Source organism: Bidens hawaiensis, unplaced genomic scaffold, assembly GCF_021521415.1.
Source record: "Bidens hawaiensis isolate Kalapana, Puna unplaced genomic scaffold, B.hawaiensis_p1.1 tig00008946_1, whole genome shotgun sequence".
Classification (NCBI taxonomy): domain Eukaryota; kingdom Viridiplantae; phylum Streptophyta; class Magnoliopsida; order Asterales; family Asteraceae; genus Bidens; species Bidens hawaiensis.
The window spans coordinates 15,676-21,956 of record NW_027491650.1 but is presented as its reverse complement, the minus strand read 5'-3'; the positions used below and the strand labels follow the sequence as shown (position 1 = coordinate 21,956).

General features: G+C 34.2%; 1 non-coding gene across 1 annotated transcript; it reads right to left on the bottom strand.

Annotated features, from left to right (window-relative positions):
• Positions 1 to 1,817: 1,817 nt before the first annotated feature.
• On the bottom strand, positions 1,818 to 1,899 carry TRNAS-GCU (transfer RNA serine (anticodon GCU)). The gene has a single exon. It is a non-coding gene; the product is annotated as a tRNA-Ser (tRNA).
• Between the last annotated feature and the right edge of the window lie 4,382 nt (positions 1,900 to 6,281).

Sequence of the window (6,281 nt, the reverse complement as noted above, 5' to 3'; positions counted from 1 at the left end):
TTGTTAACCATATATATTTGAGCTCGTATTTATTTCCAAAGATAAGCCAGTCAACTTGGCCCACATGATTCAGAACTTTATGATAAATAAAGTTTTACTGTTTTAGTATGGTTTTGAACTTTTAGTTTGCATAATAATAATAATAATAATAATATAAAACATGATTTAAATCTCGGTTCGACTAATTCAATTATTTTACACATGTATCCATAACTGAATCATATAAATACGCCATCCAAAGAATCAAAACCAAATCGCTCATATAAAAATAAAGTCATAACCGAACTATCAGCGCATCAATCGGTTTCATACTGGTTCGATTTTTCTACTTACCCTTAAAATCGACTAAATCCATGTAAATCGGCATATGCAAAGTGTCGTCCTTGTGAAAAAAGATGACAATTGGACCGACCGACGGCGACAAAGATTGACACCAAGGATGCCATGATCCGTTGCTTTCGACCACCTTAACAACACAACAAAACATAGGCCACCATTACAGAAGGCAGAAACAGGTGTTGGACCACATATCCTGCGAATATCGTCCTACACATTTAAGGAATTGCTGAGCCAAGTAAAACATGTCCACCACGTGTTATTGTCGTTTAACCTTTTTTATTTTTACATTTTATTTTATTTTGAGGACTTTATTAATTAACCTTCATTAACCCAATTGGACTGTTATTTATTTTCTCAACCATGTGTTATAATTTTAATTAAACAAGTTGGAGACCCCGTGTTCTAGCAAGTCGGACCTGATTCGTGAAGGAACCCTAACGTCTACGCCGTTACCTGGCTGGAAACCTGAAGGGATCCAAGCCCTCTCTCTGTAGTTGCGGTGAGGACGCGGTGATAACTCAATCGATATCAGTTTGATTCGTTCTAGTACCTTAAAAATGGCCTTGTAACCAAAGTTGAAATGCTAAAAGTGTTGTGTCAAAAATGTAAAAAAATGAAACTTTGGTGACCAAGGTTTTAAGAACAAATAACTTTGGTGGCCAACATTGAAAGTTTGAAACTTTTTGTTCATATCATATGTGGTCAGCGGTTTAGCGCTATGAGTTTGGCTATGATGTGAATGGCTTTTCATATCATATGTGGTCGGCGGCTTAGCGCTATGAGTTTGGCTCTGATATGAATGACTTTTCTTATCATATGTGGTCGGCGGCTTAGCGCTACGAGTTTAGCTCTGATGTGAACGCTTATTCGTTGCAACGATATAAATCAAGTAAGATCGATTCTTATTGACTTGTAATATTTCCTACGATACCGAAAAAAATACATCCATGTAATGATAGCATAGTGTACATTATTTCTTTATGGTGTACGCAAAAAGAGTTGGTAAAAATCACCCCCTTTTATAAAACATAATGTTTTTAGGTTACAAACTTACAATAGTATATTGATAAAACATTATACTATGCAATGGACTGTAAGCCTTAAATAGCCAATTTTATTTTGTCTTTCATTACCAAACACTATATTAATTTTAGCTTGATTACATAGCATAGCATAGCATAAATGCACGAACAACATATTGTTCTCTTCTAGACATACTTAAAATAATAAAATCACTAATATTATTATCTAAATTGGAAATATATTTGTTTTTCTTCCCATTCAAATCTTGTCATACTTCAATAAAAACATAAAAATTCGAGAACACCATATTTTATTGCTAATTTTTAATGATACCCCTAACTATATTTAACGAGCATTGACAGTTAACCTTTCAAACCACAAAAAAATCTTGCATCTATTATCGAGTTTCTTTTAAACCCCAAAAACTATGAAGTGTTTAGAAATTTAAAAACGAACGACGCCTGAGAGATTCGAACTCTCGCGGGGAAACCCCATGTACTTAGCAGGCACACGCCTTAACCACTCGGCCAAAGCGTCGTTGATGTCCTTATATATACTTTGGAATTTATAAAGAATATGTCAAAAAAGATGTGTTCTTGACTTACAATACTAACATTTAGTGACCAAACTACTACCTAACTAAAGTAACATATTTCGGACATGAAATATATATTTGTAAAATCTTCAGTAAAATTGTTTCTTTTTATGTCTCACTTGATAACATGAAAAAAAATATATGGCATGTTATCGAGATTGATGTCTCATAATCCTAGAAAATCATCTTGGTTCAACTTTTGGCATGTTACCGAGAATTCATGAATACGCATTAACACTCAAATAGTATTAAGTTATTAACCAACATGAGGGTTAGATTGTTAGAATCTTTTGGACCAAAAGTGTAGATTGTAAACCATTTTTTTTAAAACTAACATATATGTCCAACTCGAATTACCCAACCCGAGTAACATGATAACTGAACAACCTGAATGTGACAAACCCGATTGTGATACTGATTGTCATCGGATATATTATATTACACAAAACAGCCCGAATAACCGCACCGAACTACCCTAAACTCGAATGATAAACTCAATTAGTATTGATAACTGCTTAACACTTACTGGCTTAGAGAATTCATAATGGATTTTTTTTATCTTTTGTAAACATTTCACAGCTCAATTCATATACGTCCTTATCCAATTAAATAATATCTATATATTATCTTTTGTTGTAAAACAAGTCTAATAGCCAAACATGTGAGAAAGAGACGGAGGGATTAGATGGAGATTTCATTAATTATGTATGTATGATATATGAGATACAATGGGATATTTATAAGAAAGGAAAACTTGGAGAAGAAGCTAATCTATATTAGGAGTTGATAACCATAATATTAATATATTTATAACACTCCCCATTGGCTATCAACTTAATACGCTCGGAGATGCTGCCTCATTAAAAAACCTTGCTAGAAAAACCCAGTGGGACAAAACCATAGCTAAGGGAAAAAGAGTGCAGCGCGTATTGTCTCCCCCTGATTTATATATCCGTTAAAATGGTAAATATCGATCTTCTGTGAAAGCTTCAAAACTTTTGTACTCAATCATTCGTGTCTTCGTCCCTTACATGCAAATTGTTAAGTTGAACAATGTTGCATGATCTTCACATGAAAACTTCTATTGTGTCATCTCATAACCCTATACTGTTGTATTGATATCTTGTTGTGTTTCTCTGCATGACAAGACTAACAAAACTTGTTTTGATGGGTTAGTAAAATATAAACACATATCTTTCATACTTGAAATATATGTTTTAACCTATTCCGATGTCTCTTAGCTGGACACATGACGATAAATATAAATAAAGAAAATAATAATCATACATAACTAACAGTACGACATAACACTTGTGCATTTAATTGTGGTATTTCAGAACTAATAATATTTCATATTCAGGTAGGAAATGATATTATAGTGCATTGTTGCCTTGTTGGATATCATTTAACGTATTCAAAGAATGAATCTTGTCTTTGGTAAAATGTCTCAACATTTTTTAGATGTACTTTGATGGATTGATAAACATATAATTGCACGTATACTCGAACTGCAGGTCAAGTAATAATCACATCATGTCAAGGTATTCAAAAATTCTCCTTCTAAAAGTTCTGCAGTGTTTCTCGATGATGTGTACATCATCACTGTAAACTGTGATTATATGAACTTTTAAGAGTAAAATTTTGATAAAAGTATGGCTAATTACATCAAAATTATCTCCCTTTTTATCAACATATTTCCTGATTGTACGTACCACGCTGAATCCGACTATTTAGTCCATATGCAATTTCTTAACCTTGTAGAACATTTATTGATGCTTTCATGCCGATGCTTAGGCACTTTCAGTCCATCACAAAATTCTTTCCATCTTAACCAATTACTGATGTACATTCACTCCTCATGAGTTTTGCTACATGAACTTGCTCATTTGACACAGCAATTTATATATCATATATCAAAACCCATATTGTACCATTCTTTGTTTATTAAAATACGATCACCATTAGGTACAATTTCTTCTATGTATGTTTATTGATGCACAAGAATTACATTCTTAAGATGTTTCAATTAACCTTTTAATCATTCACGTGCTAGGAACTCTTCAGAAGTTCCAGCTATATTTAACATATAAAATAATCATAACGTATTCAAATATGAATTTGTATACAACATGAGTCATAGTGTTCTCGAGAGCATAGTTGACATGATTTGATAATTCAAATCCTTAATAGACTTTCATGTAAACTTTCAGTTGATATCAACTGAATCACAATATTTGTAAGACGCATATCAATTCTCTCTTCGTATTACCAGACTATTTAGGTATCAGAAAGTCATTGTTTCCACCATTGGAGAATGTGTCTCCTCAAAATCAATCATGGATCTTTGCAAAATCCTTGTGCCACCAATTTTGCCTTATATCACTTAATTGAATTTTCATAACTCACATAAAAGATCCGTTTGTATCTAACACATTTTACAACTTTAATTGTACGGGCTGTTGGTCCAAAAAACTTTCCGTTATTTAGAGAATTCAACTCTGCCCTATTTGCGCCTTTCCAATTTGGCCAATCATTTTTCATAGGCAGATCTTAAATCATGATCCTCATCATTTTCAAGTGCTATATGATATACAAAATTATAACGACGTCGACTTTATTTCGATTCCATATATCTTGTAGACATGATAAAAAACAATTTACTAAGAGCTCTTTGTTTTCAGGTATTTGAGGTTTTTTCAATAACCATCATGTCTAACGTCTCTCAAGAGACCTTTTTACTATACCTCGACTTGACCCTCTTTATTACTTGCTCCAATTTTCGAGGAATCATTATTCTTGGAATCGACTAGTCTACCACGCTTCAGGCGTGCCTTAGACTCACTAGTCATTACCAATGTATGGCTGTCCTTCCAGGACGTTTATATTAATGGGAGCATAAGCAGTTTTTATAGGTGTCTTAGCTAGACACTTTGTTTTAGTCAGTGAATCGTTTGGTAATTGATTCATTAATCTTTATACATGAATTATTCTTTGAACTTTTAGTTCATATAATTTAATTCGAGGACCAATGATAATTCAAACTAATTTCGTTTTCCAACTGCTTTATATCTCCCCCCTAATGTTGGGAATGTTGCTTCACTAAAGTAAAAACCAATGAGCCATAAACAAATATCTCATTAATAGTTCCAACTCTTTAGTCATAAATAATATATAATACCGGCATAAATTCCCAACTTCCTTTATGGTCTCATCTTTGTGTCTTGTGGTGGATTAATTTCAATATATAACACATACGAAATATTAGATGAGAGATACTTGGTTACTGACCAAAAACCAATTGCTAGGGCTGGCAATTTATACACGAGACACGAATACACGACACGTACCTGCACGACCTTAACAGGTAACGGTAAGGCCTTAACAGGTTTTGTGTATTAAACATGTAGACACGAATTTACCTGTTAATTTCCGTGTCTAAACAGGTAAAATACCTGTTTACATGTAAGTACATGGTTAAATTTTTATAATTAAATATATATATGATATTATAATTATAAACTATTATTATCCTCAAACCCTAACTCACGTTTCCACTTTCCACATTCAGATTTCAGATATCCACATTCACTCCATCGCCGCCACCACTTCTCTGGACAAACCCCTCTCCGCCCGCCGCCCCTCTCCGGTGATTCCCTCGCCGCCGCCACCCCTCTCCGCCCGCCGGTGATTCCTCCGCTGCCACCACTTCCTCACCGGACTTTCTCCTCTCCGCTGTCAGAGCCGCCGCCGCCCGCCGGTGCTTCCTCTTACTTGGTAAGTTATTAATCTTTACCTACCTATTATTCCCTAAATAGGTTGTCAAATATGTGTTACTAAACAGCTCTTATCGTGTATTATCGTGTTTACAGGTATTAACAGGTTCGTGTTCGTGTTTAGGATACAGGTACACGAAAAGTTTTCGTGTCGTGTACAGGTATACCCATTTCGTGTTCGTGTCTTATCGTGTACGGGTATACACGATATACCAGCCCTACCAATTGCAATGGGGAGGAAGTATCATAACTTGTTGGCTCAATGTAAATGCATGTAAAATGACAAATACCCAAATAAAACATGAACTTTCGCTCTTGTTGCAACCAATTGTAGGCGTTTGATGATCGTCTCAACAAAATCAATTCGTCTATTAATAGTGATTTACCAAATAAATATGAAAATCTAGAATATTGTGCTTGCTATCTAATTAGCTAAGCCACAAGTCACACAAACTTCATGTTGTGAAATTGATAGCCATGTAGACGATGCATCGATTTAAAACACTAAATAGTATCATGTTAGGATATGTGTATCCTTTACTCAATTCCAT